Source organism: Mobula birostris, chromosome 22 (genome assembly GCF_030028105.1).
Source record: "Mobula birostris isolate sMobBir1 chromosome 22, sMobBir1.hap1, whole genome shotgun sequence".
Classification (NCBI taxonomy): Eukaryota; Metazoa; Chordata; class Chondrichthyes; order Myliobatiformes; family Myliobatidae; genus Mobula; species Mobula birostris.
Window position 1 is genome coordinate 7,664,832 of NC_092391.1, and position 23,785 is coordinate 7,688,616.

General features: G+C 37.7%; 1 protein-coding gene and 1 long non-coding RNA gene across 3 annotated transcripts in view; one reads left to right on the forward strand and one right to left on the reverse strand.

The window, feature by feature from the left end:
- Positions 1-23,785, reverse strand: part of LOC140186079 (nuclear receptor subfamily 6 group A member 1) — a 316,148-nt gene that overhangs the window by 169,151 nt on the left and 123,212 nt on the right. The gene's annotated exons all lie outside the window — the stretch shown is intronic.
- The window catches only part of LOC140186080 (uncharacterized), a 51,965-nt gene continuing 45,131 nt past the window's right edge, over positions 16,952-23,785 (forward strand). The window contains exon 1 of the long non-coding RNA XR_011882778.1: positions 16,952-17,208. This is a non-coding gene — a long non-coding RNA (uncharacterized lncRNA). The remainder of the gene's footprint in view (positions 17,209-23,785) is intronic.

Genomic DNA, 23,785 nt, shown 5'->3' on the forward strand with positions numbered 1-23,785 from the left:
TAATAGGATTGGATCTGTTTTAGAACTGCTTATTAATGATTTTCTGCTGTTAAACATTAATTCCTACTTTAAGTGTTTTTACTATGCCTTATAATATTAATCAGTTACTCCATGTGACTGATTTTACCTCTCAATGTAGTGTTTTTATTTTGTTTTATCTCATCTATGAGAAGTAATTTTGTATGAAACTACTTTAGAGCATTGCACTTTAACAACAAGCAATTGCATATACACACATACACAGCATGTAACTATCTCAAACTAACATATTTGCCAAAACAATTTTAGAGCTGCCTGTACAAATATGAAAAAGGGTATGCACCACTGCAGAACAATAAATTGCCTGCTTAAAATAAAAGAAATTCACAGAAATCAACATAAGACCGTAAGACAAAGGAGCAGAAGTCAGCCATTCCGCCCATCGAGTCCGCTCCATCATTCCATCATAAGCTGATCCATTCTCCCATTCAGTCCCACTCCTCCGCCCTCTCACCATAACCCTTGATGCCCTGGCTACTCAGATACCTATCAATCTCTGCCTTAAATACACCCAATGACCTGGCCTCCACTGCTGACTGTGGCAACAAATTCCATAGATTCACCACCCTCTGGCTAAAAAAATTTCATCGCATCTCTGTCCTGAATGGGCGCCCTTCAATTCTTAAGTCATGCCTTCTCATACTAGACTCCCCCACCATAGGGGAAGCCAGACCTTTTCGGTGTAAGTAGCCAAAATTAAATTTAAATCCCAAAGAATAATGTTGCAAAGATGTTAAAGACAACTAAGTATCTGCTGTCAATTTAAATATATTCTTCATATTAACCATCAAAATCATGCCAAATGTAGTTATATTTTTGCTTAGGAATCCAAATCACAATTACACATAATGTTTTTTAAGGAAGCTAAGATCTTAATTAACCACATACAAAAATATATGGAGAAGACAAGAGAATGGGGTTGAGAGGGATAATAAATCAGCCATGATGAATGGCAGAGCAGACTCGATAGGCTGAATGGTCTAATTCTATTGCTCTGTCTTATGGTCTAAAAGCATTGCTAGACGGAATTTGTTTTGGAATTAATAAGACTGCAAACAACCTTTTACAGCAGACACAATGTGCCAGAACCAGAAAAGTACAACTAAACTTCAGAAAGGGTGTGAAATACAAGCATGTAAGTTATAGACCAATTAGTATGGTAGCCATAGCACAGAAGACGCTTGATGTCAAACAAAATGCTAACAGTATGGGGCCAAACAGGGATGGGTAATCTGTAGGAATTTAGAAGTAAAAGATCACACTATCAAACTGCTAAAATTCACAAATCTGTGTAAAGTCGGCAGGACAGGACCAATGGAATAGCTCCCTTGTCAGTCTGTGATAACATCACAGTTACCTTAATGAATGAGGGCACTGGATTTTAACAAGAATCAATAAAATATTTAGTTTTGAAAGACAGGAAAGTTGAAATGTAGTTTACAGCAAATCAGTTATCTGATATAAAAAATCTGAACTAAAACATGATTTTCATACTAGAATCCCTTCCTCCTTCTATGGTTCATTATAGATTTAGTGCTGGTTCCTGTGAACATGCAGGCATGCAACATTAAATCTTATACCTTGCTTTCACACAACGGTTTTCCGTTAGAAAATAATGCCAAGTCTATTTTCCTCATGAAGGGTCAGCCCAAAACATCATCTGTTTATTCCCCTCCACAGATGCTGCCTGACTTGCTGAGCTCCTTCAGCATTTTGTGTGTTGCTCTGGATTTAGTGAGTCTATTTTCCATATTTTTCAAGGCTATTTTACATGTCTTACAAGATTCGTATTTCCTTGAACAAATGCAAATTTACAGTTCTTTTAGCCTCCCATTTACACTAAGAAATCTCCACTGATTTACTTTACAACTGTCATTCTTATTACATCCTCAATCTGAGTTGTCTCTGTTCCTACCCTTTTCAGATTTGTTAGCCATAAAATGCAGCAACACAGCATGTAGGCTGTTACAGAACCACAATGGTACATTAACAAGCACCATTTTACCTGTGGCATTAAACGTAGTGTCTTGACTTTGGGATCCAAAACTCACATTATCTTGCAGGTTTTCCCATATATATTTCCTCAGATTCAGTATCACCAGTTACTCAAAAAGCAAACACCCTTTTCCTTGTCATGAGAACACTATCTTTACTACCTCTTTTTTAGCTAACTATAATGTGACCCAAAGGCTATAATCATAAAAACCTGTTGTTGTTTGTATAGTACCTACAACCTCTTCTGAATAAATTTATTTATCCCCTTTACATGATCATAAAACTTTTAAAAAGTGTAGTTTTCATTTTGGTTTATAATGAGCTACTAGTAATGTACATATTTTAAACAAAATCTTTAACTCTTCCCTGTTACTACAGAACTCTTTAAAAGGTTTTTTTTTGTTCCACAGCCAACCAACATGATTCTAGCCCATACACAGGAAATTATCTAGAGCCCTAGTCTTTGCTGCTGGCAAAACAAAATCAAGTGAAGTTTCAACAATGCTAACTGTTCTAAATTCTTAACAGAGATTAACTTCTCAAGTGAGCTGGCAAATCAAAAATTTGCTACTGGCCCTTAGTTCAATGTACCATTGAGAACCAATTCACTAAAATGCCACTTAATTTCATCACTTTACCTTGATACAAGATCAATGGTAATATTAACTGCTCTTTCAAGAAAGGTGTCAATGGTTTGGGAATGCTTTCAATGACACATCGTCTACTACTGATAATGTATGCAAGTACACACATATTTGAAAGAGGATTCATCTGGTACCCTAACTAATCTGTTACAAATAACAGATTACCCTCCCCCAATCACAGACACCTCGAGGCCCATTCCATGCCTTTCTCTGATACACACTTTCCTAGTTAACCCTTTGCAAACTGAAATTAAAATATTAAAATCATATCGTAATACAACTTAAACCACAAAATCCCTTTCATTCCAAACACATAAAAATAGCAAAAAATTTCACAGAAAGAAACAGCCCTCTCTCATTTCTACCACTGTATATACAGGAATCAAGTAGAAGCACTCTAGAAAATCAGTGCATTATCACAATTAGCATATGAATCCTAATTCTCTCAGCCAATCTTTTCCAGACACATCACTTATTGAATTCAGAGCATTACTAGCTTCAATATTCTGGTTCAACTGCAGATGAAGGAGCAGAATGGATCACTGTGCAAAGATTCCATATTCATTCTGAATTTTGTTCCCAATTTTAACACAACAGAATTTCTGATTCTCAACTCCACTGATCAATTAAAGTTATTTGTAAAACTGTAGCATTCCACCTACATGCTTATTTTTGATGGAAGCATCATATTCTCTCTAACATTCAGTTTTGTAAAAATATTGCTCTAGAACGGGGTTCCCAACCTTTTTTATGCCATGGACCCCTACCGTTAACAGAGGGGTCCATGGATCCCAGGTTGGGAACTCTTGCTCCAAAAACACTGAAAGCTGACTCAGAAGAGTTAGTCTGTTGATGGTGTGCTTTAGCACAAGAGCTACTGAGTGGTAACCCTTCTCATTAGCTTGGCTACAGGGCGACATGACCTGGCTAAATCTTTAGATACAAAATCAAAGTAAAATTTATTATCACAAGTACATATATGTCACCACATACAACCCTGAGATCTTTTTTCTTGCAGGCATACTCAGCAAATCTATAGAACTGTAACTGTAAACTGGATCAAAGAGTGAAAGCATAGAAGGCAACAAACTGTCGAAATGCAAATATAAATAAATCTAATCTAATCTAAATAGAAATAAATAATGAAATAACAAATAGCATGAAATAACAAGATAATGAATCCTTAAAGTCAGATCATTGGTTGCGGGAACGTCTCAATAGATGAGTGTAGTTATCATATTTTGTTCAAGAGCCTGATCGTTAAGGAGTAGTACATGTTCTTGAACCTGGTGGTGTGCGTCCTGAGGTACACATACCTTCTACCTGATGGCAGCAGTGAGAAAAGAGTATGGCCTGGAATATGAGGATCTTTGCAAGATGGCACCCACATACAATGCTCCCTTGGTCAACATCTTCCTGATAGTTCACAAAAATGTCATTTTTTCTTTTACATCTGTTTTTTCATATGCTTCTGGGACTGTTAGAACCTGCGATTTACAGCTTGGAGATCTTTGGAGTGATCCGGTGCTTTGCTGTCTCCAAGATTCCAGAAAGCAAATGCGTACTTGAATGGCTTCAACGTGAAGGAATTTCAAGATGGGGTGTGAGCCAATGTTCAACTCTATTTCAGTCTTTAAAGTGTCAAGGAAGATTGTGGCAAATGCGGAAGGCAAGAGTTTCAGTGACGACTGCTTGTCTTTTGATCACTGCCAGAGATGGAGTCTGTGAGTGGCCCATCACTGTGTGGCTCGCTGTAACAGGTGAATAGGCCTCTCTACCTCATGTGGTATCCCTGTCTTTCAATGAATGTCTGTGATACCAGAGGATGGTATCATGGTTTTTTGCTTATGGATTGAACTATTGTGTTTATGGACTGTGGACTTTTCAGACTTATGGTTTTTATATTGTGCTTTTTTTTAAAAATCACCCCTTGCTTTTCTGTTTTGTTGTGCAAGGGGAGGGTGCTTGGGGGCTGATGCTCACTTATGCTAAGTTAGATTTTTACATGGGTAGGGGTTATTTTTTGGGTGTCTATGTTCTTGTTCCATTTTGTGGGAGGGGTGGTTGGGAGGGGTTGATGATCAGGAGGCTGTTCTTTTTTGTATGTGCGGTGGGGGGAGAGATGGCAGGTTTGTTGTTTCTGAATGACTTTCATGTTCTTTCTTCCTTTTGCGGCTATCTGGAGAAAACAAATTTCAAAGTTGTATATGGATACATGCATTGATAATAAATGAACCTTTGTTGGATGTTGCTTTTCTATGACATTGTGTCATGTAAATATGCTCAGTAATTGGGAGGGTTTTACCTATGATGTACTGGGCCAAATCCACTATCTTTGGTAAGATTTTCCACTCAAAGGCATTGGTGTTCCCATACCAGGCTGTAACGCAGCCAATCAATACACTTTCCACTACACATCTATAGAAGCTTGTCAAGGTTTTTGATGACATGCTGAATCTCTGCAGACTCCCAAGGAAATAGAGGCAATGACATGGTTTCTTTGCAATTACATTTATATGATGGGTCCAGGACAGGTCCTCTGAGATAGCAAGATATTTGGTAGTGTGGAGGAGCATAGGGATCTGGGGGTACATGTCCACAGATCCCTGAAAGTTGCCTCACTGGTAGATAGGGTAGTTAAGAAAGCTTATGGGGTGTTAGCTTTCATAAGTCGAGGGATAGAGTTTAAGAGTCGCAATGTAATGATGCAGCTCTATAAAACTCTGGTTAGGCCACACTTGGAGTACTGTGTCCAGTTCTGGTCACCTCACTATAGGAAGGATGTGGAAGCATTGGAAAGGGTACAGAGGAGATTTACCAGGATGCTGCCTGGTTTAGAGAGTATGCATTATGACCAGAGATTAAGGGAGCTAGGGCTTTACTCTTTGGAGAAAAGGAGGATGAGAGGAGACATGATAGAGGTGTACAAGATAATAAGAAGAATAGATAGAGTGGATAGCCAGCACCTCTTCCCCAGGGCACCACTGCTCAATACAAGGGGACATGGCTTTAAGGTATGGAAGTTCAAGGGGGATATTAGAGGAAGGTTTTTTTTACTCAGAGAGTAGTTGGTGCATGGAGTGCACTGCCTGAGTCAGTGGTGGAAGCAGATACACTAGTGAAGTTTAAGAGACTACTAGACAGGAATATGGAGGAACTTAAGGTGGGGGGATATATGGGAGGCAGGGTTTGAGGGTCGGCACAACAATGTGGGCCAAAGGGCCTGTAATATGCTGTACTATTCTGTGTTCTATAGTGACACCTAGGAATTTAAAATTACTGACCCTCTCCACCTCTGATCCTCCAATGAGTACTGACTCAAGGACCCCTGGTTTCCCTCTCCTGAAGTCTACAATCTGTTCCTTGGTCTTGTTGACATTGGGTGAGAGGTTGTTGTTATGACACCACTGAGCTAAATTTTCAACCTCCCTCCAAATGCTGATTCATCAGCAGCTTTGATACGGCCAGATAAGCTCAGGCTTCAGTGGGTATGCTGAATTCTTAGATAATTACTTGATTTTGCTTCAGTGGTGGAATTTTGGACCTTCCAATGCCTTATTGCTAGTTGTGCATTACTTACAAAATGGCTTTCAGAATCTTCGGGTACATGCGCCACATTTCCCAGTTCTCAATGACTGAAAGTGCCTAACAGTCTACAAGCAGTACGGTTGCAATGGGCTGAATGGCCTAATTATGCTCCATATGTCATTTCTTAGAAACAAATTAGCTTATTCCCTCAAATATCTAGGTATATTTGGGAGTGTGTGGCATTGACAATTGTACTGCTGAACTTGGTATGAGCATCAGACAGCTTCTTCATTATGAGTTAAAATGAAATGTGGCACCATATACAAATAGTGAGCTGGAAAAGGTGCTATTACAGCAATGAAATTAGGGAATATCAGAATACTACGTATTAAGTTGGCAGTAAGGGAACAGAGTGGGAGTGAATGGGAATGTGGGTAGAATATGATGGGGTAGGGTAGGATTGGTGTAAATGCAGCATTCAACATTCAGATACGCTGACTCATCAATAGTGTAGGGATAGAAAAAGCAGACAGATAATGTCCAGGTGATAAATGTTTTTGCTTATGAGAGAGTGAAATGATTTCTCATTAATCATAGTTGATTAGTCACATAGGCTACATTGCACCTGGCCAGACAAGAGTCAAATGCTCCACAAAGTTCAAAAGGTAAGAATTGGAGTGATATGGAAAAATCAAGTGACACGTGAGGGCAAGCAATGCAGACTGAACCGAGGTGTTCTGTTACTCAATCCACATTCCTCCAATGTGGAAGATCCCATATGATAAACACAGAATACAATGCACAAAAACAGAAGTGCAAATGAGTTACAGAGATATTATTCACAGAAATAGGCCCATCAACCCAGAGTCCACACAAACCATCAAACCATTTTGTTCAATACCAGATTCCCATTAACTACCACCCAGATTCTGCATTTCATCTATACACAGCTGCACCACTGTGCAACCCCAATTATTGCTTCACCTGGAGGGGCTGTTTGGGTTCATGAATTGTGGGAAGGATAAATAGAGAGACAGGTTGCATCTCCTGCAGATGTGTGGAAAAGCAAGAAGTGATTGAAGATAGAAGAGAATATCTGGAGGAAACGCCTCTTTAAAATGGCTGATACAAAGGGGCATAATTTTAAGGTGACTGGAGGAAAGTATGCAGGGATGTTAGAAGCAGTAGTTTTTATTACAGAGTGCTGGCCCAGAGGGGCTGGTAGAGGCAGATACATTATAGTAGGTTAAAAGGTTGACACAAGGCTGAAGGTCTGATGTTCATAATGTTCAATGTTCTAAAATGCTTATTGAGGGAAACGGAAGGTGCATTTGGTGATGGAATCTAATTGAAGATGAAAATTACAAAGGATGATTTATTGTAAATGGAGGCTACTGGGCCAGAAGGCAAGGATAAGGGAAACCTTTTGTGTGGTAGCTGAAAAGATTATGAGCAAAGGTGTGGAAATACAAGCCAAGAGACTTGTTATCCATTATAGAGGTTAAACCATGGTTAAAGAAAGGCATCTCAAATACTGGTGTGGAAAGTCTCATTATTGCCATTAGAACACATTCTATGGAGATGAAACTGGAGAGGAGAATAGAGAAAGAAACAGAGAAGGGAACAGTTCCTACAGGAAACAGAGTCTAAGGAGGAGACCTAGTCAAGCTAGCTGTCAACTTGTCATAGATACTGGTCACAAATCTACCCCCTAAGATATAGATGGCTTCACAAAAGGAAAAGGAAGAAACGAATCAGATGGATCCCATGAAAGTGACAGCAGGGTTGGAATTCGCAGCAAAAGTAATAATATTGCAATTTGCACCTGAACTTCATTTAATACCTTGTCCACAATTTGAACAAATTAACTACAAATGCATCATCAGTTTTTGAATAATCATCAGATTATTAGCACAGCATCACTGCAGCAATTCACAGAAGGAACCTTCTCTTAATAGACAGCATGGCACACACTCCTGTCAATATTGATATCTGAAATAGTAAATGGGTGTCACATATGTTTCCTCCCTTGCTGGTTTGCTTACCACTTGCTATAGACCAAGTCTAGCATCTACATCCTTCAGGACTTGGGCAGCTTAATTATTAGTGCTATTAAGCATTCTTTGACCATAAACACTAAAGTTGGAGCACATTATTTGCTTATTACACTCAGTTCTTCTTACAATTGTTGTTTAAGGTGTACCAATTTGTCAGAGGAGAGGTGGGCGGGGGGGGGAGACAAATGCACAGCAACCAGGATATGGTTTCCTTGCCAGCATCCAAGAGAATGTCGTAAGATTTAATACGGTCAAAGAACACAACACCCAATTCCTCCCAATGGTCTATCACCATACTATCAAGCACTTGTGTGTGTGTCCTAGTCAGGAGAAAGAATATAGAGTTATGTGAGGTATTAGCTGAAAGGTATAATTCTGTGAAAATAAATATTTCAGGCTTTTGGTCGATTAATCTGTAAGATGGTTCTCCCAAATAGTCAACAGCTTCAAGATGTTAGTGGGAAGGGTTCTGTTAAGGTCAATTAGTGCAACATGCCATGCTTGAATCTAGACTAGTTGATACTAAGTGGTCTGAACTGCTTTATTATTGTTCTTTTTAATGTAGTGACTTTGGAACAACTGAATGGTCCATTTCAGAGAGCATTGGGGTAAACTGTACTGTTCTTAGTCAAAATAGCATTGCATGATCTATGATATCCACCTGAGGGATCAGTTTAACCTCTCATTCAAAAAAAATTGTAACCAGAAACTTCAGCTTTAGCTTGTTGAGCAGACAGCAGTGAGAAAACCTGAGAAGTAACAGATAGAGGTTTTAGTGGGTCAGAAAATAATGGGGGATGTTTAGAGTGGGGGGGGTGAACGGGGAAAGAAGGCATTGAGGAGGTACAAAAGCAGCTATTGATAGAGGAAGTAAGCAAGAGATCAGACAAGGTGTAAAGAAGATAGTCTGTTATAGGAGGGATTGAGTAAGACATTGCTTTACAATGGGAGAGGAGCATGGAACCAAATTGCAGAATGGAGAGATGAAGGAGAATTAGCGGTTGAGGGGAAGGATAGAAATTGCAATTTTACAATGGGAAGATGAAAGTTTCTTCAAGAGGCTGGGTTAGCATATCCATTCCTCAGGTTCAACAAATGGTATTATAAAATGAAGCTTGGCTTCCCAGCCACGAGGAAATCTGCAGATGCTGAAAATTCAAGCAACACACACAAAAAATGCTGGTGAATGCAGTAGGCCAGGTAGCAGCTATAGGAAGAGGTACAGTCAACGTTTCAGGCTGAGACCTTTCATCAGGACTAACTGAAAGAAGAGATAGTAAGAGATTTGGAAGTGGGGGGAGGAGGAGGGGGGAAATCCAAAATGATAGAAGATAGGAGGGGGAGGGATGGCGCTAAGAGCGGGAAAGTTGATTGGCAAAAGGGATACGAGGCTGGAAAAGGGAGAGGATCATGGGACGGGAGGCCTAGGGAGAAAGAAAGGGGGAGGTGGGGAGGGAAGCCCAGAGGATGGGCAAGGAGTTATAGTGAGAGGGACTGAGGGAGAAAAAAAGAGAGAAAAAAGGGAAAAGAAAAAATAATAATAACTAAATAAGGGATGGGGTATGAAGGGGAGGTGGGGCATTAACAGAAGTTAGAGAAGTTAATGTTCATGCCATCAGGTTGGAGGCTACACTTAGGTTGGAGGAACAACACCTTATATTCCGTCTGGGTAGCCTTCAACCTGATGGCATGAACATTGACTTCTCAAACTTCCGTTAATGCCCCATCTCCCCTTCGTACCCCATCCCTTATTTATTTATCCCCCCCTTTTTTTCCTCTCTTTTTTCTGCCTCTGTCACTCTCACTATAGCTCTTTGTCCATCCTCTGGGCCTCTCCCCTCCCCCTTTCTTTCTCCCTAAGCCTCCCGTCCCATGATCCTCTCCCTTCTCCAGCCTCATATCCCTTTCGCCAATCAACTTTCCAGCTCTTAGCTCCATCCCTCCCCCTCCTGTCTTCTCCTATCATTTCGGATCTCCCCCTCCCCCTTACAAATCTCTTACTATCTCTTCTTTCAGTTAGTCCTGACAAAGGGTCTCAGCCTGAAACGTCGACTATACCTCTTCCTATAGATGCTGCCTGGCCTACTGCGTTCACCAGCACTTTTTTGTGTGCGTTGCTTGGCTTCCCAGCTCTTTTATTCTGAGTTTTATCAGTCCTGGTAAACATATGAAATAATTGTGACCATTAAATCACACTCTAAGTTACAGCAAGAAATGTGCTTTTAAATATTTCACTGAGGTAACATCTTTCAAGATGCCAATCTAAAGACAATGGTGCATAAATAAGTTGGGGTCATTCACCATCTTTACAAGTTTATACCCACAAGACCCTTTCTTGACTAATATTACTTCATGCACCAAGTCATGTTTCGAAACACAGGGAGTAGAACTATTTGGTTTAGCAGCATCATTCTTGTGTTAAATTTTGACAGCTCAAATTCTAATTGTTTTATTTTTGAAACTGAACTCTCAGCTAAAGGATGTCCTTGAATAGCGTATCTTAACAAATGAGCATACAAAGCTTTGTTATTCCATTCAGTAACCATATACTGGCTGAATTAATCTAATGCCAACTCACATGGCATCATGAAAGAACTGTGGAGCTCGAGGAACAAGGGTATATTTCATAATCCATTGTTTTGCTATGTTTGGCTTTCTTGAACACCTTTAGTAGTAATACTTAATGAATGACAGTACAGTATTGCAGCAGTGTTGTTGAATGATCCTGAGATTATTTAGCAGGCAGGACTGAAAATCAGAATGGGATTGAAGATATTGTATTTAAAGGACTAGCCCAATTCTTTAAAGAGAACAATACATGATGTAGAATTGTTAAGTGCTGTGTAATTCCTGTAAAATACATTAAGCTGATAAAAGGATACAAGTGGAAATAGAATACTTATTACTTTAGACTAATTCTTTCACACTAATCTGACATGTGGAGATTATTAAAAGACCAACTGCACAGAGCACAGGATTGGCATGTTCCAATCAAGAAGGACGGACAAGAAAAGGGAACCTCGGATGACAAAGGAGGTTGTGAAACAGTCACAAGAAAACTAAAGGATATGTAAGGATTAGGAAACTAAATTGAACAGGGTTCTTGAGGAATAAAGAAACTAGAATAGAACTCGAAGAGGATAAGCCAGGAGGACCCATGAAAATTCCTTGGCAAGTAGGATTAAAGAGAATCCCAAGACAATCTATATATACATCAGTAGCAACAGGATAACCAGGGAGATGGTTGGACCACTTATGAAAGAGGGACTATGTGCTTGGAGGTGGACTATGTGGACATGGTCCTAAATGAATACTTTGCACCGGAATTTACCAAGGAAAAGGAATTGGAGAATAGTGAGATCAGTGCAGAACATGCTAATATGTCAGGGAATTGTGTGATAAAGGAAGAGGTGGTGCAAGATCTCTTGAAGAGAGTCTTTAGATAGATCTCTTCAGGTCATGTTGAGTTATTGAGAGGTAAGAGATAAGATCTTGGTCAAGCCCCCAGCAATTTATGTGTCCTCTAACCACAGACAAAATCCTGGAGAACTAGCAAGTAGCTAACATTGTTCCTTTGTTCCAGGGAAATAGGGGTAATCCTGGAAATTAGAATGGTAAATTTCATGTTAGTGGTAGTGAAGTGACAGAGGGTTCTTAAAGTTAAAATTTATGAGCATTTAGAAAAGCATGGCCAAATTACAGACAGTTAGCATGGTTTTGTGTGCAGCAAGACATAACTCAGTAACTTGATCGAGAATTTTGAGGAAATGATGAAGGTTATCAATGAAGGTAATGCAAGGGATAAATGGATTTTAGTGAGGCACTCAACAAGGTCCCTTATGGTAGGCTCACCCAGAAGATTAAAATGCATGGCATCCTTTCAGATTCAGAACTGGCTTGTAAAATAAAGATAAAGGGTAGTAGTCAATGGGCCTTATTTTGGCTGGAGTTCTGTATCTAGTGCCGCTCTGCAGGAATCCATACAAGTACTCTACTGTTTGTGATGTATATAAGTGACTTGTATGAAATGTGGATGGGTGCATAGTAAGTTTGTAGAAGATGTAAAGACTGGTGGTGTGGATTGTGTAGATGGCCAAAGTTAAGGTGGAATGTTGATCAGTTGCAAATATAGGTGGAGAAATAGCAGATGCTGTTTAATCCAGACAGGTGATGCATGTGAAGAGATTAACTGTAAAGAGAAAGTACACAGTTAATAGCAAGACTCTTAAGAGCACTGATGTACAGTCAGATCATGTGCTTCAAGTCATTGAAAGTGGCTGCACAAGTTGATAGGGTGGTAAGTTGCCTTTATTAGTCAAGGCAATGAGTTCAAGAGTCGGGTTAGGGCACATCTAGAGTTTTTGCAGAGGGCGCAAAAGTAGTTTACCAGGATACTGCCTAGATTAGAGAGCAGGTACTACAAGGAGAGCTGGACAAAGTTGGACCTGCAGAGGCTGAGGGGAGATCTGATAGAAGTTCGTAAGATTATGAGAGGCAGGGATAGAGTAGAAAACCAACATCTCTTCTCACAACCCCCCACCCCCAAGGTTGAAATGACTAATACACGAAGGCATGTATATAAGGTGAGGGGGAAATTCAAAGGAGATGTGCAGGCATTATTCATTTTTTTTTATAAAAAAAGATTGATGCATGCCTGGAATGTGCTGCCAGGATACTAGTGGAGGCACATACCATAGGTGCGTTTAAAAGTCATATGAATATGCAGAGAATGGAGGGAAAAATAAATGTGTTCAAGCAAAAATGATTAGTTTAATTAGGTGTCATTAGTTCGCCACAATATCTTGGGCTGAAGTGTCCGTTCCTGTGCTGTACTGTTTTATGTTCCAAGTTAAATCTCTAGAATATTAATAAGAGCGCTAAATGAACTGGAAATTCAATGACTTAGATAGAAGCCCCATCTTAAGTAGAAGTACTGAAAATTGCAGTTTTCAGAAGGGATATAGTTACAAACTAAGGCTATTCAGCCTATCTTGCCATTCCTACTCCTTAGTATAAATAGACCATTAGTCCCTCTCCCTTCCATGTTTTTAATCCGATTCTCTTTTGAATCTACGTTCACTCTTTCAGGCACTGCATTCCAATACAGAACTTGCTGCCTCTTGGTCTTTAGACAATTTTAATCCTGCCCTCTCTGGTTGGCAACAATTGTGCCATTGGATCAATAGACCTTTGTATTCCTACTCCAAATCATTCATGACTTTCAATAGCTCCATTTTCTTTTTTTAAAAATTATCTCCACATTATAACACCAGTTTCTCTAACCCAGTTACGCAACATGCAACTAAAGTAACTTTTCTCCGGGGCGGGGGGGTAGCATTCTAGCAACTCATCTTTTTATCCATAATCTGTCAAACTTCCTAGGGTATGTGTTCAAGATTTAACAGAATCTACCAGCCAATGTTTAACTAAGATTTAGTAAAGGTCTGGTAGAGCTCTGGCATTTGCACTTTTTGTCAATTAATAAAGCCAAGGAAGCACACCGCAATTTCAAAAGGACCTACAACCTACAAGGATACATCAACAGTTAATGTAGATTAAAAGTAGAGGAGTGAAGAATGAGTGGGATCTGGCATAAGTTTGGGTAAGGGGCACTAAAAAGTCCTGGACAAGTTCCAGTTTACACAAAATGAAAGTGAGGGCTTGAGAACACTGGAATTATGTTTATATGACTACATGAAGAACTTAGCAGCAGATGAGAGGAGGCTGTGATGAACATGAGTGGCTTCGACACAGTGGAAGTGGCCAGTTCATTGGTGGAAAGGAAATACAGTCCAATGCAGATGTGGGTCAAATAGGAAATCATGCTTTCTAACAATCCATTCAACCTTGGACAATAACAAAATGGGACTGTGTCCATGAGTAAAAAGTAGAGCTTGCAACTGAAACCAGAGGCAATGATTTAAACCTTCCTATTTAAAAATTCCATTCTCATCAAAATTGAATCAGGCAACTCAAAGTTAGTGAAGAGACTGACAAAGGAGATTTGAGGCAGAGCTGGACGTCATCAGCCCACAAACAGAACTCACATTCTGATTCCAGATATCATTGATGTAGATTAGAAATAGGAGGGCATCAACGACAAATATTAGAATCAGGAGGATTGAACATCAATGATACCTGAAACCAGAATGAGTGTTCTGATTGTGGGAGCAGGAAAGAGAACCCACTGTACATAACACAATTAATTCAACAATTGATGCTAACAAATTTCTGCAATGCAGTACGTCAAGGAATGACATCAAACTAAAAACAGTAGAAGAAAATCACTATACATTTTAAAACATAATAAGCACAATATATTGAAAATATGAAATGTGATTTAAAAAGGTCAATCTAACATATTTTGCTTGACTTCCAATAAAATAGATTAATTTATTTGGCCTTTGTCACTGCAATAAACCTTTGTTTAAAATATTTAATTCCATGTTAGAATAAGTTAAAATAACTATATGTGGATTGTGGTTTTGTATTTAATGAGACAAATTCACAATCAAAATAACTAAATATGGCATGGTTCTTTGCTCATTTAAATTGAAATGAAATCAGTCATGTGTTCCAAAGAGTATATATAACCATATTAGTAAAGTTGAATATTTTGACTGTAAATGCAAATTCCATTACTGCTAGAGATCTGTGATCCATTTTCCCAATGTCCTAAAAACACCAGAACCAAATTCCTAAGTCCAATATTTCTGGCAAGCTAATAGAAGCCATGCTCAACTGTCTAGTATGATTGAATGCTATGTCACTACACTTTGGAGGTTAAGATTATGAAGTCACTATATTGGTAGTTACATGCTAATTATGACATAAAATGAATATTTCAATCAAGAGACTGAAAAAAAGTTTTATTAAAAGTTCAACCAGCATACCCAAGGTTTTGTGTATAATGCATGACTATTGCACATTTCTAGTATCAAATATTTCAAATAGGATGAAATTAACCACCCATGACGTAGTTACACATTCAAAGTTAAAATTAAATCTGTTTCATTCTTTAGTAAGAAACACAAGGATTACATGGAAATAACACTTTTCATTATGAATATCTAGCTGTCTTTGAAGAACGGCTCTTCTGAATGCTTTTTGCAAGTTAACAATATTTAAAACAACCCACATAAGCTTATTTATCACCCCAAACACTACCAAGTATGTTTCAAAAAATGTAATTTAGACAAAACTATCCTCAGCACTAATTCAAATATTTATACTTTATACTTTACTTTATTGTCGCCAAACAATTAGTACTATAACGTACAATCATCACAGCGATATTTGAATCTGCGCTTCACACTCCCTGGATTACAAATATTAAATATTAAAAATAGTTAAAATTAGTAAATATTAAAAATTTAAATTATAAATCATAAATAGAAAATAGAAAATAGAAAAATGGGAAGTAAGGTAGTGCAAAAAAACCGAGAGGCAGGTCCGGATATTTGGAGGGTACAGCCCAGATCTGGGTCAGGAACCGTTCAGCAGTCTTATCACAGTTGGAAAGAAGCTGTTCCCAAGTTTGGCCGTACAAGTCTTCAAGCTCCTGAACCTTCTCCCGGAGGGAAGAGGGACAAAAAGTCTGTTAGCTGGGTGGGTCATGTCCTTAATTATACTAGCAGCACTTCTCCGACAGCGCGCAGTGTAAAGTGAGTCTACGGACGGAAGATTGGTTTCTGTGATGTGCTTAAGTTAGATTTTCAAAGTTTTTCTTTTAAAGTTCCTGGAAAATATTAATTTACCTTTGCAAAATAAAGGAAAGTATATTCTTCATCTTTCTGTGAAGTTTTTAAATCTGGGTTTTAAAGATTTTAAAAATATATTTTGCAGAAATTGTTCAATAGTGTTAGCTGAATAACTGGAAACATGAAAAACAATTTGAGAAAGGTATGTTTAATTTAAATTTGTTTCGTAAGGGAATAAAACTTTCATCCAAATGGATCAGTTAACATTGTAATTCTACTGAATTTTTAATTTGAAATTGGACAGCTTCACCCAGCAAAACTGAACTGATGAAACATCGCTTATGAATACCAATGTGCTTATCAGAAAAACGTGCCTGTAGTTTTTAGAAAACCCAATTGTGAAAGTTGTATTTGAAATCCAGAAAAGCATGGTTTTTGACTCTAGAAACAAAGCAATTTTCTCTTTTGAAGTCAACTTGCACAATTTCACAAGATCTTATTAAACAAAAGCTATTCATTTAAAACAATTTCACAAACGGAATCCAGCTACTAACTTTAAAACAAACTTTATATTCAAAAGACAGTGTTACTTCTAAAATGTAAAAGATAATTCATCTTTTTTCCTCCTCTAAAAATGTACCTTATTATATCCATACAGCATTCGTCTAAAGGAATGACAGCAAAGCCAAGTTTCTCCTTACTCATGCAGTACATTCCAGCAAGGGAGAAAATAATTACTTAAGAGCTTTCTATGACAATTGCTGGCAGCCAGACACCCAAACAGCCATCCCTATATAACAGTGTTTGAATGGTAAGGACTTCACGTCTCAATGATCATGGTCTGGCCCAATCAGGAGCCAGCCTCCAAACTGCCAGAGCTCAGCGAATGGTCTGTGTCCCAGCACCGCACATGACTAAATTTGCTCCTGTCCATCATTTGGGTCATATATAGTTCAATTCAGTGAAGCAGACAGGGGCTGTAAGGAAATCTGGAGCTGATCAATGCCTTGTCTGGGAGGCTCACAAGCTGCTGATATATGCTAGCAAAATTCATGCCTTAACTCTACCTCGGGCCACAGCACAAGCCAGCTGACAACAATAATTCCATTTTTTTAAAAAAAACTTAGTTTCAATTGTGGGGAAGTCGTCTTCCTTCCTACAGTAATTGCAACAATTTTGACAAAGATCCAACATTCTGCCTGACGTAATGCAAGTCGCTCCGAGAGTGGTCTCCCTCTCTGTTGGGTAAGATTTTTATTTGTTGTTACTAACCAGAAAAAAAAAGGATGCAAAAGGTTATGCTGAGGAAGTGGGTTTTAAAATTATTTTGGTGGAATACTGTTGCTGTATCTGAAGTCCTGTTTCAGCACGTGCTCTTTTGTTCTGAGCTAAAGGACTCTTCGTACCACTTTTGGAAAAAATATGCACATGGAATGGATTAAGAATCATGATTTATTACTATGAAAATCGTTAAAGTTTTCTGCTTTCAAATTATAACTTTTAAAGAGTTTGCTACAGATACTTAAATTTATCGCATAAACCTAGTGCTGTTTCTAACTCTTTATCTTCAAGTAACTAAACACTATTACTGCCTAAGGGTCTAGTGAAACAAATATAGACAGAGAGGAACTCAGCCAGACATGGACAAAGGCATAAGCCAAAACCAGACAGTCCAGGTCGCTCAATAGGCCATCAGTGGACGAGACAGGTCAGCCAGCTGCTGTGCAGAAAAAAATGGATGTGTGAGGTGCTCATGCATGAGCTTGACTTGCCTTGGAAAAAAGATTACTAGTTTCATTTACTTGTACTTTAAGAAATATGTATTTATAGTTTAAAAAGATATTTAAACTCAGAATGTAGTTAATACAGGAACACTGAAAATAGTGATAGTTTTTTTTTCCGCGGGGAGTGAAAAGGAATGTGTTGAGTGACAGGAAATACTCCATGCTTTTTTTTTCTAAGTCGCGCCTGCTTTTGTCTAAAAGCTTTTAATCCGCACACTGCTACTCACAAAAGCTGTCTGAGTTTGAGACAAAAAAGGGAACATAAAAGATATGTCAAGCTTCTGCTGAGATATACATCGTAAAGCATAAAGAAAATTATACCAAAGTTCTTTTTTTAAACATTGCTATAGTGCCAGTTTTTCTATAATTATTCTAGGTGTACAAAATATTCGTACACACGTTAAGTAGTAAACATAAATTACAAAAAATTGGACGCGGATTATCTTATAATTTAAAAGTAAAGATTCTCAGAAGTGAATTAAATAATAACATGAGTCCAGAGAAGCAAACATTTTCTTCTTCCAAGTCAATATTGCATAGAAAAAAAAGCTGGATGTTTGGGATACAGGACATTATTTTGGAACGACTCCGAGCACACATTAACGCTAGCCTATATTTGAAACAGTAAAGTCATTCAAGCATGCATTATTATTTTATAGCCTATCAGTAATTGCTTTGAAGTAATGGTGAATATGAAACTAAATTTTACATCAAGCCAAAGGGTTATTCAATATTTTGTTCTATGACTGAAATATGAAGAATATTATTTTACAGTTTTTAAAGAAACACAAATTAAAACAACTTCAACTGAGAATTGGGAAATAGTAAAAGCACTATCTATAAACGTACTACGTAACATTTTATAACAGAAATGGGAACAGTTTTAAAATATTAGAACTGTCCATCAATAGAAATTTATCATCCCGTTACTGTTTGATCAAAATGACAACATAATTCTTAAATTTTACTACAGTTGCTTAAAGGGCGAAATTATTTATAGACAAATTACTTTAGGTATTGAGTCAGTTTCCTACTATTTTTAGCATCTGTTTTAGCTGTCCTCAAAAATTTGCTGAATTGTTATCAGATCAATAATAAAATTCTTAATAGGCTTTGGAAATAGAGTTGGAATGATCATTTTTCACAAACCCTGGTGGAAGCAAATCTTAATTTGTTAAGAAGTTTTAAAATTGCTTAGAATTTTAATCTGTAATCTATGCTGCCAAACACAGCACATAGTGATTCTTTCTCCATCTTTCTCTACATCTTGTACATCTGAAAACTGTTAATCACATCTTTTGTTTTGTGTGTGTAAAACCTAGATGTACTTTGAGTATCCAAATGCTTACACACAATACTAATGAAGTTTTAGATTGAGCAGTCCTAAACAGTTAAATAAGGAATTCTATCAAGGTGCCATAAATTGACCAGATTTATTTGCTGAACTGCCCCAGACCCTTCCACGACTCTGACTCCTTACCTGGATTTGAATACAAACCAGACAGCAATTCGCCAGATCCAGCCACCATTTGATTTGGTGGACAAAGGCGATTTGTTAGCACACAATTACAAGCACAGGAACACAAAAGTTGAAACAGGTTACCAAGCACATGCAGAGGGGTCTGCAACGAACAGGAAATGATCGTCTTTGATACATTAGTGTCAGCTCTAGAGTCACTAAAAACTATAACTATGTTATATTTGTTTCATGAGACAAGATTTTTTTCCATTTATAAAAATTATTATGGACGTAAAATTATGGAGTCCAAAGGAAAACTTAACATATTTAAGGAAGAGTGATTGAAAATAAAAGAACACCACTACACCAACTTCCAGTTTGGCTGGTGGTTTTTAAACTCCAAAGTTAGAAAACTTTTCAATCCCTCCTGCTACAATTTTCTTTCCAACCTCGTGCTACAGTAAAGTTCTACCAGTGGCAGCAGCTCTCTGGCACCAAACTTGTCATCCTACACGAGTTGCAACTGATATTCTACAATAGGGTCATCAGAGTTAAGCCTATTGATATTCTCATCCAACATCTAGATTAGTTTACTAAAGGATGGGGTACATGCAGATTCAAGAGGGATTGTTATTTTAATAGCAAACAAGGTTAAGGAGTGTTAAAAATTATATGAGGTTTTGATTGGGTAAATAGAGAAAAATATTGCAATTAGCAGGTATGATAAGCAGTTGTTTAAGATATTTGCAAAGCCTAGTGAAATGAAGAACATTTCTTTCCATAACAAATTGATCTGCTCAGTAATCCTCTGTCCAAACAATTGGTAGAATCAAATGCGAAAGCAACCACGGAGATACAAAAACACAAAAATTGCAGGGAAAGAGCCAGGATGTGAAGCTGATTGGATAGCTCAAAGAGCTAGCATAATGGACAGCATGGCTTCCTCCTAAGATGATTTTACACTACCTACAGAAATTATTAGATAACATGACATCACTACAACCTTGCTCATAACTCAATACAAACTACAGATCAAATCATGAAATTTCTTTCAATTACACAAGGCAGCACAAAGAGGTGGTCCTGGAATTTTAAAAAAATCAACATATCAATATTTCAGTTAATTAAAAAGCACAACCTCCATAATGGACTTTAAATAATGCCTTGATTTTAAGGGAAATCTTGCTATTACTACCATAATCAGAATTCAGTTATCGAGTAAATGGATCAACAAATTCTGCACCTTCAAATACATAGTTAAATGTGAAATTCAGCTGACGTCCGAATTGTCCTGCTTCTTCAGAAGCTTCACTTTTAAAGCAACTTCCTCAGTAACCAAATATTTAGATACAGAGGAGACAAAGCAGCACAATTTATCCATTACACCCATTTAACATCTATTAGACAGACAAATTAAGGATGAGGTATACTTTATCAGATTAATTTTTGCTAAAGTCTCTGACACTTAAGATAGACTTGTATGTTATTCCTTCATATTATAATTGTTGGACACTTAAAAAGAAAAATAGTTTTTATAACTATATTTTCACATCTCAATCTCTTCTTTCGCTCTTTATTTTGTTACCAGCACGACTGTGCATTGAATTCAGTATTTTAACTTGCACTTCCTGAATTAGATTACATAAGTGCCTATCTTTACAAAGACTCCTGTACCTTATAAAGTGGCCACTGAGTGTATGTTCATGCTCTTATGCTGCTGTAGCCCAGCACTTCAAGGTTCAACTTGTGTCTTCAGATGCTCTTCTGCGCACCACTGTTGTAACACATGGTTATCTGAGTTACTGTCGCCTTTGTTTCAGCTTGAACCAGTCTGGCCATTCTCCTCTGACCTTCTTCATTAACAAGGTGTTTTCACCCACAAAACTGCAGCTCACTGGATTTTTTTTTGGTTTTTTGCACTATTCCCAATAAGTCTAGAGACTGTTGTGCATGAAAATGCAAGGAGATCAGCAGTTTCTGAGATATTCAAACAACCCTGTATGGCACCAGCAATCATTCATTGTTCAAAGTCACTCAGATCACACTTGTTCCCCATTCTGATATTTGGTCTGAACAACAACTGAACCTCAACTACGTCCGCATGTTTTTATGAAATGAGTTGCTGCCACGATTGGTTGATTAGATTTTGCATTAACAAGCAGGTGTACCTAATAAACTAGCTTATTTCTGTAATTATAAAAGCCAATGATTAGCAAACTTAGTTCAGTAGTAGTGTTCCGACCTCTGTCAAATATAAAAACCTCCACTCTCAATATCTGGATTAATCAGTTAGTAGTCTAATACATTAATATTACTGTCAAAAGTGTCTTATTTTGCATGTTAAACAAAAGACTCAAACTTTCCTGTGTTAATCACATTAAAATAGTTAGTCATCTCATTGATCTTTTTGGACTTTGCTGTGGACACATTGACTGCTATATTTCTGCACATTACAACATGATCTTAAAAACTTTCTAAGAATATAATAGGAACAGAGTTCAATTCACAGTAACATGAGCAGCATACTTAGACTTACAAGTGGTGCAAACCTGAACAGAGAACAAGAAATACAGCCAATTAAGTACTTTTAAAGCTTAATCATTATTATAATATGTAGAAATGTCTACACAGGAATATCCTCATGAATAGTAAGATAATAAGCAGTTATCAGTTATTACTGTGACAGGCTTTTCTTTTTAGAAGTTTAGCAAACTAGATTATGCCTGTACACTCATTTTCTAAATCACATCTGCTGATCCAGCAGTGATTCTGTTGCAACACCGAGCTAAGTTTATTGGAATCTTCTGCTCCTTCATTGCCTGATAGCCCTGCTAATGGTATCCTGCCAGAACCAACCTGGATACATGCACTCAATGTGTGGGGCTGGGCAGATGCACATCTATGCGTCACAAAATTCCTAAGTATTGCAATCTTATATATTCACCATACACTACATTTCATTCCTAATTCTAGTATAACACCTTATTTGATATTACACTCCTCCAGTTTATACAGGGTATAACTTGAAAGTTTTAAAAGCAGCAATGAACCCAGTCTTGTCAATAACCCGAAGTGGAGGTCAGGTTACAAATGCACCACATTTGTATTGACAGATTTGAACGTGATAACAATACCAGACTCAAAGTGGGAGTCAAAGACCAACACTAAAGCCAGACACTCTAAATTGCCAGCAAAAAGACAAACTGCTAGAGAAACTCAGTAGGTCAGGCAGCGACTGTAGGCTATACATTTCCCTCCATAGGTACAATTCTGACCAACTGAGTTCTTCCAGTAGCCTGCTTCTTGCTCCAGATACAAGCATTTAGTCACTTGTGTCTCCTTTTAAAATAGTCTAACCAAATCCTGAAGCATTGAAAGTGAGAAAGAAGTGAAGCTACAAAATAACATTATCATTTCTCGGTGTTACTTTATCACTGGTTGTCTTCACATCTCTTCTACATTTTAGTTTTTACAGGTGTACTTCTAAGAGGTGTGTAAAGATAATAGATGGATTTATTTCACCCTTAGCCAAAGCATAAAACACTCATTTGTTCTTTGCCACAGCTCACCTCAAGGACTTGCTCTCATTGAAATCTTCCAAATACACAAAACTCTATTTACTCCCGTATTGCACATTTCACCCACAAAACTCTTAAATCACAATTCATAATGTTAAAGTCTAAGTATTAATTTCAAACCAAAAACCTCATTGATAGCCCACAAATTTTATAGCCCACTTACTTCTGCAAGTTGTGTACATAACCACAAGACTCCACAAAGGTAATTTTTAATGATGAATGTTATATTTTCAAAGCTAGTTTGAAAGCTTACAATCATTTGCTGCATATTTTTTCCTTAATATAGCAGATTATTGCATATTCTGATATGGGCCAAATTCTCCCACTCCTCCCCATGGCATACTTAGTTTCCACCATCACTCCCAATATTCAAAACTCTGTCCATTTAAATAAGTGAAATCCTGGAGGAGACTACCACTTGCATCTGAAAACTTGCACTGCATTGTACAGCGCCTCTCCCATTTACTGACAGCCAGACTCCCTTCAAAAGAAGGGACCCAGATACAATGGAGGAAATCTCATGTTCTAAAGAACAGCCCTAATGCCCAAGAAAGCTGATTTACTTACTGATGTTACCCAAGAGAAAAAAATATTATACATTGCATAAGCCTGTTATCTCTTCACACAGTTTCACAAGATCTTATGATGCTGCAAGGTCTATTTAAGGTTCTGAGAAAAATAGAAATGGTTCTAGCCTTGTTCCCTTATCATTGCTTTCAGTGGCTTAAGTATTTTGTTTTTTTTTTCAGGGCATAAGTTCAACAATAACTAAAATAGATAGTCATTAGGATATTTGTCACCATTCATGTCACTTCCAGAATATTCCAAAGTGCAAGTTTCTACAATCAGGAATGAGAGGAACTCTTAGTTTTTTTTAACGAAAGGGATGAGCAGTGAGGAGGACACTATAAGAGCACCCCTATGGAAATAGTTTAAAAGTAATTCACATATCACATTAAAACTTGCTTTACAAATCTTGGCTTGCAGTACATCTCACAAAT